At 32.7% G+C, this 10,986-nt stretch overlaps 1 pseudogene; it reads left to right on the forward strand.

Moving 5' to 3' along the window:
• The first annotated feature begins 4,844 nt into the window (after nucleotides 1-4,844).
• On the forward strand, nucleotides 4,845-5,553 carry LOC147293120 (snakin-2-like; annotated as a pseudogene).
• Nucleotides 5,554-10,986: the final 5,433 nt, after the last annotated feature.

A 10,986-nucleotide genomic window follows, 5' to 3' on the forward strand; every position in this document is an offset into this window, starting at 1 on the left:
TGGTCTACAAAATGAATTGTTTTAACCAAATAGCATGTATGGTTGCCTCAAAGATTGCCACATATTCAGCCTGTATTGTGAACGTCGTGGTTAAAGTCTGTTTAACACTTGTCCAGGAAACAGCAGCATCTCCAAACATAAACACATACCAGTAGTCAATTTCAAACTGTCAACACATCCTGCAAAATCAGAGTCAGACTACCCTACCAATTCCAAATTTTCCATTCTCCTAAACACCAACATATGATCTTTAGTTCTCTGCAAGTATCTAAGAACTTTCTTCCATGCAACCCAATGAGCTTGTCTTGGATTGATTTGGTATCTCCCTAACATGCCTACTGCAAATGCCAAGTCAGGTTGAGTACAAAGTTGAGCATACATAACAGACCCAACTAAAGATGCATACGGTTTATCTTTCATGAGCTCCTTCTCTTGTTCATTTTCAGGGCACTGTTTCTTACTAAATTTGTCCCCTTTTGACATTGGTGATTCACTAGGCTTGCTGTCTTGCCTTTAATGCATTTGATACTATGTCCAAAGTCAGAAAAATCAAGGATTGGTATGACATTATCCTTAATAAGAGCTTGCATTCTTTCTTTCAAAATGTGTGCAAGTCTTTTGTGCCATAGAACAGATGAATCCTCATTTGATCTTGCTCTTTTGTGTGCAGATAAAAGATTTATTTCTTTTGTGTCATTAAAACATAGTAATTTCCAATGATCATGGATTAGTGTAGCAGTACCAACAACAGAAGAATTAAAAATTAAATCCAAACCACTTGAATTAATGGAAATAACAAATTGTTTCCTAACCAATTGAACAGCTGAAACCAAATTCCTTTTTAATGAAGGTACAACATAAACTTCATCTAAAACTAAATCAAAACCAGTTCCTAAACTAATGCTAACAGCTCCTATGACTTTGACAGCAACATGCATCTCATTGTCCACTCGAATGTTAACTTCATTCTTCTTTGGTGCATGTCCTCCTTCTTGTGATACCCAGCAAAGAATTTGCAATATGTATGTGTGAGCTTGTGTCAATCCACTAGGAATGAATAGGAGAAGCAACAAAATTAAAATCCAAGTAAAAACAATGGTTGTTACCTTTATTAATCATCCAAGCCTTCCATTTCAAACAATCTTTCTTGAAATGGCCAGGCTTATGGCAGTGAAAGCACTTAGACTTGATGGTTTTCACTGTCTTAAGACCATCTGGAGTAGATTTGGAACTGCTAGCACCGTTTGGTGTGCCTTTTGATTTCTGCTGAAAATATTTCTTGTTAATTTTGAACCTTTTCTTCCATTAATGCCTTTGTGGTTGTCCTTCTATACGAAATTGATATCTGCTACCCCTTTTCCTTTCTTAAATCTTTCTTCTTCCTGAACACACATCCCAATTAGCTCATTTAGGGACCATTTTTCCTTTTGAGCACTGTATATGGTAATGAGATGCTCATATTGATTTGGCTGTGAACATAACACTTGATGAACAAGGAATTCATCAGCAATGGGAATCTGCAAAACTTTGAGTTTTGCTGCAATGTCTATTAAAGACATAATGTATTCCCTCACACTACCTTGTCCGTCAAACTTTTTACCAGTCAAGGCTTCCATCATATTGCTGGTCTCAGCCTTCTCGGATTCCTTGTATTTTTCTCCAATAGAGTCTAGATACTCCTTTGCATCATCCTTGTCATCAATTCCTCCTTTAACTATGTCAACCATGTTCCTTTTCATAATCAGAATTGAAGTGCCATTCTATTTGCTTTCTCCCATTTCTTAAACTCAGTCCTTTCATCTGCAGTGCTAGTTGTTGTTATTGCAGCTGGTTTCTCCTCCCAAAGTGCCATGTCCAAATCATTGAGACCTAACACAATTTCAATGTCTTGCTTCCACTTCTTGAAATTGTGTCCATTCAAGGGTTCAATGGTGGAAAAACCCATAGTTGCTGCATTAAGAACTGGATAAATCAAAAAGATACTAAAAGTTTGATTATAATAGGTATATATGTATTATACCATGAAACTGCAGTTAATTCCTTATTACAAGAAACAAATTTATGCTGTTCATGTAATAGGAATGACTATGGTCTGTATCATGTTACCAATCTGCTATGAAAACCCTTGTTTTGGACATACTTTCTGCAATTTGTCTAGCAGGATTATGACCAAATTAAAGAAGAAATTAACTGGTCTCATAGGTCAATTGTAACATGTTAATCCTGCATTTAGAGTGCTCAGATGAATTGTTCTCTACTCAAGAGAGTCAATGAACATCTAAAATACAAAATTACCTGTCTATGATCTAGTGAAAAGATTGTGTCTTTGATCACTGTACTTATCATGCAGAAGGATTTGTAATATCTGACATGACAAGCACTATGAACAAAGATTAGATCATAAGTTCAAATAAGGTTGTAATAACTGAACTAGTTTGCAGCGGATTTAAATTGTTATAACCTTCTCACATAATTTAATATTCACTGATCCTAAAAAAAAAAAAAAAAAAAAAAAAGATAATCAACCAAAAAAAGTTTGATGTAATGCTTCAACATAAAAAATATAAATAAATAAATAGATATTGAATTAATTAATAAAAAGAGCAAATTACACGTAAGTACCTCAGTTTTACACTGTTTGTCAATTGAGTACCCCAATTAAAAAAAGTTGCATAAGGTTCATTGATTTTAACTACTAAATTTCAATAATTTTTTAGTTTAGGTACTAAAATTAAATAATACTTTAGATTAGATACTAGTTGAAAAGTCAAATAAAATAATAAAGTAAAAAGTATTAGAATTTACAAATATTACATCACACGCCATTACAATAAAAAAATAAAAATAATATTACATTAATTTATACTATATTTTATTAAAATAAAATCAATCCAGTCACAGTTAATTGTGACTGTCTTGGTAAATTGAAAGAGACAATTCACACTACTATACTATGTATTATTTTGAGTAAAAGTATTGTTTTGACCTCTATTTATACAATATTATAGTATAATTTCTCTAAAAAAAATTCAATTAAGTCACAACTTAATTGTGACTGTCTCACAACTTAGATGTGACTGTCGTTCAGTCACAACTAAATTTGAAGTTGTGAGTGTCGTACAGTTACAACTAAATGTGAAGTTAAGACTACATTAGCAAATTTTCAAGATAATATAAAAGCCGGCGCCTCAAGGGCAATTTTGTTAAAACCTTATAAATTTTAACTAACATCCATCATATATGGGATAAAGAACAAAAATATCAAATGAAAAATGCTCAAATCAAATGAGTCAACATGTTTGTGATCTAATCTAAAAAACTACATTTAAATTTAGTAGTTCAATTGAAATATTATATGGTCTTCATGCTATACCAAAAAATTATTAGGATTTGGTATTTAATCTTAATTTTCTAAAAAATTAAAAACCCATATAATTAAATTTAAAAAAAAAACAAAAAAAAACCAGATACCACCCGAGACCCACCCCAACCCAGCCACCCACCCTGCCACCGACCCCACCCGGCCCCTCTCCTCTCTCTGCTTTTTTTATAGCTTATTAGATTTTTCTGAGGTCATAATAGGAATTGTTGATACACACTATAAATTTCTATTAGCCTAAAAGTTCTTGTTTAGTTTGATAATACGGGACTTCACAGTGCTTTCTTTGTTTGTTTGCAGAATTTCATGGCTGATGCTTGAGCACCAATTCTTTTAATTTTAGAAATTAAGGATATTGGACTTATTGATATATGTTTGTGTTAGAGAGGTTATAGAGGTGTTGGTTTAGATATAGGATTCTCCATGAAGGTAATTGTTATGCTAAATTTTTCTTGCCTTTTCAAGCATCAGTGCTTCTTATCCATAAATATTTGTTCTCTTTCTCTTTCTTTGTTTCATTTAAAAGTATTAAATTTACTTCTTTCTGTAGCTATTTATTAGTTAATCAAATTAGTTTATTTTAATGGTTAAGCTTGTATGTAATGTGTAAAGAAGCAAAGTTATGGACTTGACCGAGATCTGATTGAAATTACTTATGTTTCTTAAATTCTTTGTTTGCATGAGACTTACAAGTCTGCATTTTTTTTTTAGTAATTTGTGAATTCTGTACAGTTGAGTTCCTCAGTTGTTGAGGGTCTTAAGCATTCATACAAACTATTAAACACTTAATGAGGAATTGATAGAGTGGAACTGGAATTGGTCATTGAAGCAGATACATATACTACATGTGATTGAGATTTGTTATGGGGATGTATTTAATAGCTAGCTTTATTCATACCACTGACAGTGCTGGTATTTCATTTCTCCAATAGCTCTTATAATTGTTATTCGCACCACTGCAGCTATACTAATTTTTTTTTTTTCAGTGCTATAAGTTAATTTGGTGCTTATTATTGATGAATTACCTGTGGTGCTATGGACTTATTTTCAGTCTAAAGATGGAGTGTAGTGCTATAACTTGCTGTGAAATTAAATGTCTAAATGGAAAAATGCTGAAATTTATTGTTTATCTAGCTTAGTATTACTTATGTTGTTTGTGAAATGGCAAAGACTCTCTTGGCTGGTATGAGATGCTTGAATCTATTGCTTGCCTGTGTGAATATGTAAATGTATCTTATGAGTAATTTGTGCTTACAGTCCAACCTTCTGGTTGTGAAGAAAGAAAACAAGCGTTGCTGCCCAATATATTTCACTAAGGTGGGTTTGATGCCTTGAACTCTTATATATTGGTGCATTCTCTAGAGCATCTAGAAGACTAGGGATTTCTCAACATATTATGGTATTATAACATGGCAGTAGTACTCTTTTGAACTTTGCCTCCAGTCCAGTGTCTGATATCATAGCCATGGCAGTACATGTGGTTCTTTTGTTGGGGGTCTTACTATTCTACTTTACTTAGGTACACATTGGTTAATTTTTATGATTTTGTAACTTTGTTTTTTGCTCTGTTAGAGAGTAAAATGTGCTCTGTTAGATATTAATTTGACCAAGTTAGGATATGCATCCATGCTGCAGGTTTCATCTGATATCAAGATTGAAGAGTTACCTCATCTTGGCCAGGCAACAAAAAATTCTATGCTTTTCTTTTTGTTTAAAATATTTTAAACCAATTTTTTTTTCTTTCTATTTTTGTTTAATAATTGTATGATTTAAAAGTGAAAAGTGGGTTTTGTTCCTTTGTGGGTGTTATTTCAGCTTGTTGTGAGAAGTGGAATCAGAAGGCTAATGCAAGACATAGGTGGGTCTCTAATATTATTGTGATATAATGCCCCAAAATATATATGGATTTTGGACCTGAAAACTAAGTTTTTGAATGGTAAAATTTATGAGTTAATTTGGTGTGTGTCTTGTTTTGTGTTAATTGAGTAGACTGTGGAGGGCTGTGCAAAGAGAGGTGCAGTGTTCACTCGAGGCCAAACCTTTGCAACAGGGCTTGTGCAACATGCCGTGTGAGGTGCAAGTGTATGCCACCTGGGACTTCTGGAAACAGAGAGCTTTGTGGCAAGTGCTACACTGAGATGGTCACCCATGGCAACAAAACCAAGTGCCCCTAGCCCCTAGGCCCAACCAGTGGAGTCTCAAGTTCCTGCTCAGACTGGGTTGTAGCTGTTTCTTTTTTCTCTGTCATTTTGATCAATTATAACATTGAATTATTGAACAGTGGGTATGCTGAAAAAGAAAAGTTAAAGGGGAAGACATAGATGCATTGTGTTTGTGTCAGCTATATATGTATGTGTGTGTAATCATTTTCTCTTGTAGCTACTACTCAAAAGCCTCTTTGATATAAATATATTATTGTTTTGTCCTGAAAATACCCATCATTTGTTTTTTTCACTACAAGAATATTGTCAATAGATATCACCCATTTTATATCAGATTTGAATATGACTGATATTGTAAAAATTATAATATCAGATAATTTTTTAGCTGATTTCTAAACTCTATTAAATATCACATAATTTTTTTCAACTGATATATAATATTTTCATTTTTCTAAGAACTTATAAAGACATCAGTATAAATTGTTAATTGATATCTTAACACAATACTTTTAATTTTTTATCCTAACACTCAAACTCACTGATATGTAATGTATTTTTTTTTTACTTAAATTTTTTTGTCCTACTCCCGAGTCCCAACACTTAGACATATACAGATATACTAAAAATTAAAAAGCTAGGTCTATCTCTCAGCTCACTTCTCTGTCTCTCTCTCTCTGTCGCCGTCGCCTCCTCCTCCTCCCCCTTCTCCCTCTGGTCTCCGTCTCCTCCTCCTCCAACACCCAGCCAAGGACCCGATTCGAACCCTAAATGTGTCAAACCCATTTCCAGCGATCCATCGTTTCTGGTGGCAACAAGGTCTCGCGCCAGGTTCAACCTTCTCTCCTCGGTGCGCTGAACCTCCCAACCTACTCTTCAATCTCTCAGATCTACTCCCTCTGATCCGCCGTTCACCAAGGTCTTTGGGGTTTTACATAAAAGTTTGGATTTTCATTTCATTTTTCTCCAGCAATTGAGCGACCCACTGCCCTACCATCGGAGCCACCACCATTTTTGGTGATAGTTTTATTTCTCAGTTTTTTTATTTACTGATAGTTTTTATTTTAGTTTTCTGTGTAGTTTTGGGTAAGTATGTTGGTATAATTTTTTGGGGTTAGGGTTTGGATTTCAGAGTCTTAAACAGAGATATTCAATTTGGTTTGATTGTTTGATTTGGCCCATGTACTGAGATCTTCATCGAGTCATCGACCCTCAGCCTCCACCTCTTTGAGTTCAAGCCCAGACCCGCCACACCTCTCCTGTCTCATTGGGTAAAGGCTTTTGAGAAGTTCTTTTATCAAGTCTTTAATTTGTTATTGATCAATTTTTTTTATTGATTAAGTTTTCAATTTGTTAGGTTTGGTTGAGGTCTATCCCTATTTGTTCATTCAATGAACCCAATGGATAGATTGTTCATTACAAAATTAGGTGTAACTATGTAAGAAGTGATTCATTTGTGTGATAGTGTTAAGCAGATAAGAATGTCCAGTGCTTTTTTTTTTTTCTTTCCTAACGATTGGCTTGCTATTTACTTTGCCCAGGTTCATATTATTTTACTCTTGAAATTTTTCGCTGCTTTTAGCTTTACCTATTAAGAAAATGTTCTACTTATTCATGTTCGACATCTTTTTGCTCTTAAAGGGACTGTTCGTACCTCTGGAAATTTGGAGATTAGCAAAATAATATGGTATGGGAGCCTTTTTACATGTGGTGAGTTATTACCAGTTATAATATTAATAGTCTTCAACTTAATTGTTCTAATTTATTAATTGTCTGTTTAAATATGGTGGCATGAGATGTAACAAATATAATTTTAGATCCAATGTTTATATTTGTTTTCCGGCGAGGTGTCAATTGCACAGGTTCTATATCAGTAAGTTTAATTTAACTGCTGCTCCAATAATTCGGCTTGTTATTTGTCCTCTCTTGTGTGATTTTCTGTAATGCTCTACATTGTGTGGCAACATGCCTCATTTTGTTAAAATTGTCATTGTAAGTGCTTAATATCGATCATACTCTTGTGGAGATTAATGGCTCAGGTTGATCTCAAACATCTCCAATTTAGTCGATTTCTAAAAAATGGTGAGAACTTTATGAGGCAATGGTGACTCTTGCAGTTATATACAATCTAGACTTCACTTTTGTTTTGAGGATTAATACTCTTTTAGCCTTACTTTTAGTGAGCAGCTACATTTGGAAAGCTTAAAAAAGGTGAAATTACTGTAAACATTATCTAGGAGACCCAAAGAGTGAAGATACCAGCTAGTCAGCAGTCGCCATAGGACATGTGAGTAAACTCTGATGAAGTATTTGATAACATGATTGAAATAGCAAGTTCTTTCTAAGTATTTCTAAATAATTTGATTTTTAAAAGATATATAGCATGGATAGCATTGTGTAGTTGATACCCCATTACTCCTTTCTTCACTCCAGGGTTTCTATTATTAATTAGAGTCATTGCTCTTACATTCTGTGTGACTCCGACTGCATCATTGGTTGCATGCGACTCGAGCCGACAACCATGGCTGCATTTCAGGTCTTGCAGATTTGGTTGGCAACATCCCTTCTAGCTGACGGGCTGGTTGTTGCTGGACAGGTTGGGAAACATTTCTTTAATGAATTTACCTACTGCAATGATGTTTAATTACTTCTTAGTTTTGAGATGATTTATTCCCTATATTTTAAAATCATTAAAAAAAACCCCTTGCCAAAGTGCATTGCTTTATTAAAATCATAAAAACACTTCTTATGAGTGAAACTGATTTGGATCCAAAGTTTCTTTACTGTATTTCATGTGCAGCAATTTTGGTTTATTATTAAATAAAATAGCCTAGAGTTGTAAATTTTCATTATAATAGAAAGTATAGCACCACCTTTACGTACATGTTCCAACCACAAATTAAAGGCCGTCTCCTCTCCTCCTTTACATGCAGAAGTTAAAGCAAACTATATTTTCTTTCCTTGTGTGTATTGTTGTGATTTTGTTTTAAATCTTGGACCATTTGTTCAGTATATTAGCCAATAATATTAAAGACCATTGCATTATGCTTTTGCAGGTCTAGTGTTCATGAGAAGAGCTTATGTATATTTAGTCTCAATCAACACAACTTTAAGATGTGAATGATTCTACTCCACTAGCTAGATGAAGTTGTCAGCTTTTGTATCTTCAAATTAGTATCATCAGTCATACCTTAGTAATTCTTTATGTATTTCCTTAACTATAGAACTACTTGTTGGATATTATATTGTAATCCCTTTTTGGGTACTTTGAATGTTATTGGTGCTTAAAATATGAAATATATGGGAATGAAAGATTTTATACTTGCACAAATTTCAGGCCATTTCAAAATACAGGCACAATTGTATATTTAATTCATTGATATCCTTTTTAGGTGAAAAAAAAACTAATATATATCATACATTCCAAATCTTTTTTTAAAACTTGAAATAATAAACAATATCAGTTTTGGTCTAAAAACTAAAATGTTATGTCATTTTGATATCAGATTCTCTCTCAGACCTGATATATAAACAATATTTAGATATCAGAGTATGTTCCATACCTGATATTGATATCGAGATTACATATCAGATTTTATCATATACCTGATATTGATGCCAATATTTTAAATCATATTCTACCTCAAACCTGATATTGATATCATGGTTTTATATCATATTCTACCTCAAATACGATATGTATTGATCAGAACTATTGATATTCGGGTTTTATAGCTATCAGAAATAATATCAAAAATGATATATAAACAATGTTTACATATCAGTTTAAAACTGATATCTAAAATGTGAACATTAGATATCACGACACGCTATATCAGACGACTACCCAAATAGATATCAGTCCACGACTGATATCTATCGACGTTTTTGTTGTAGTGTTTGTTTTTTCATTTGAAGTCCTCCCTAATTTTTGTGATGTGTAGACATAGGTGGGTCTCTAATATTTTAGCTTGTTGTACAACTTTTGGGTCCTTTGAAATATATGACAATTGATGAAATGGAATGGATTGTTGAAATATATGAAATGGATTATTTAGCTTATCTGTGTAGGTTAATTGGCCACTAAATAAATACGCAGTAGATGGTTCAATGGTGTTAACCAATTATATCAGTTTTCTGAAAATAAATCTGATATCAAAACAGGTGTTACATAACACTAATTTCGAAATATATAAGATTAGTTCTAATATAAAAACTGAAATGGTATAGAGTTTAGATATCTTTTTTGAGAAAATAAACTGATACCAATCATGGCTTCAAAATCAATTCTACAATAAAAACACATATAATATATTTCTACGATATCCATTCTTAGAACCAATATCGATGTCTATGGAAATTTTTATACCAGTTCTATAATTCAAACACATATAATTCCGGTATCCGATATCAGTTATTATAAACAAAACCGATGTCTATGGAAATATTTATATCAGTTCCATGATTAAAACTCATATTATTCATTTATAAAATATTAGTTCTTAAAACCATACCGATATAATATATTATAAATATATTAGTTATTGCGTTTTTAACCATCCGGGAAGGAAAAACATATCGAATTTACAAAAAGAACGATTTAAAAACATATATAGATATTAGTTCAAAACTGATATGTAAACCCATGAGAGTAGATATCACGTCATCCAATATCAAATTTTAGGGGATTTAGATATCGGTAAATTAATGATATGTATGAGCTTTTTTGTAATAGTGTCATACCATATAATTCAAGACGTCATAGTATATTCATTTCTTTAATCTCGTTAGTGATTACCCAAAATTTAATTAATTATAGCATCCACAAAGTAATCATTACGGGATTATAGGCTTTGATAGACTTGCACACAACAACAAAAAACACTTACGCACAATCTAACTATTTCTCCTCCATCGCAAGTCACCAGCCGAGCAAAACCCAATATTTTTCAATTTTCTCATCTATCCAAACAAACTTATGTGCCTTAATCAATCTGGTATTCCATGGTATATTCATAACTCACAAAAAACAAAAAAAACAAATTCTTATAAATCAAACAACCATTGATTCCTCCTTTCCATACAAAAGAAAGTTCAATTATTCCAAAAATGTTTTAGTAATGGATAAAATCTTTATAGAGGCTAGGATCGATCCCAGAGGCCCATTATTAAAAATTTGGGTTGGAGTCTATTCTTGCCAGAATAAAAAAAGGAAGAGCAATAAAAAAGAGATGAGTGGAAGTGTGGGTTTTGCTTGGCTGTTGAGGGAGGAGATTGGATGGATTTCACAGAGATCTTTTGATGGTGAAAAAGCTAAACCAAAAGAAATATGAGAAATTTTATTCAATAATCTTTTTAAATACCAACTAAACTTTTTTGACCAATTTTTTCCAAAACTTACTTTATAACTCTTTTTAGTGTGAAAGAACAATATATTATACCCTCATA

Source organism: Dryas octopetala, chromosome 2 (assembly GCF_963921425.1).
Source record: "Dryas octopetala chromosome 2, drDryOcto1.1, whole genome shotgun sequence".
Classification (NCBI taxonomy): Eukaryota; Viridiplantae; Streptophyta; class Magnoliopsida; order Rosales; family Rosaceae; genus Dryas; species Dryas octopetala.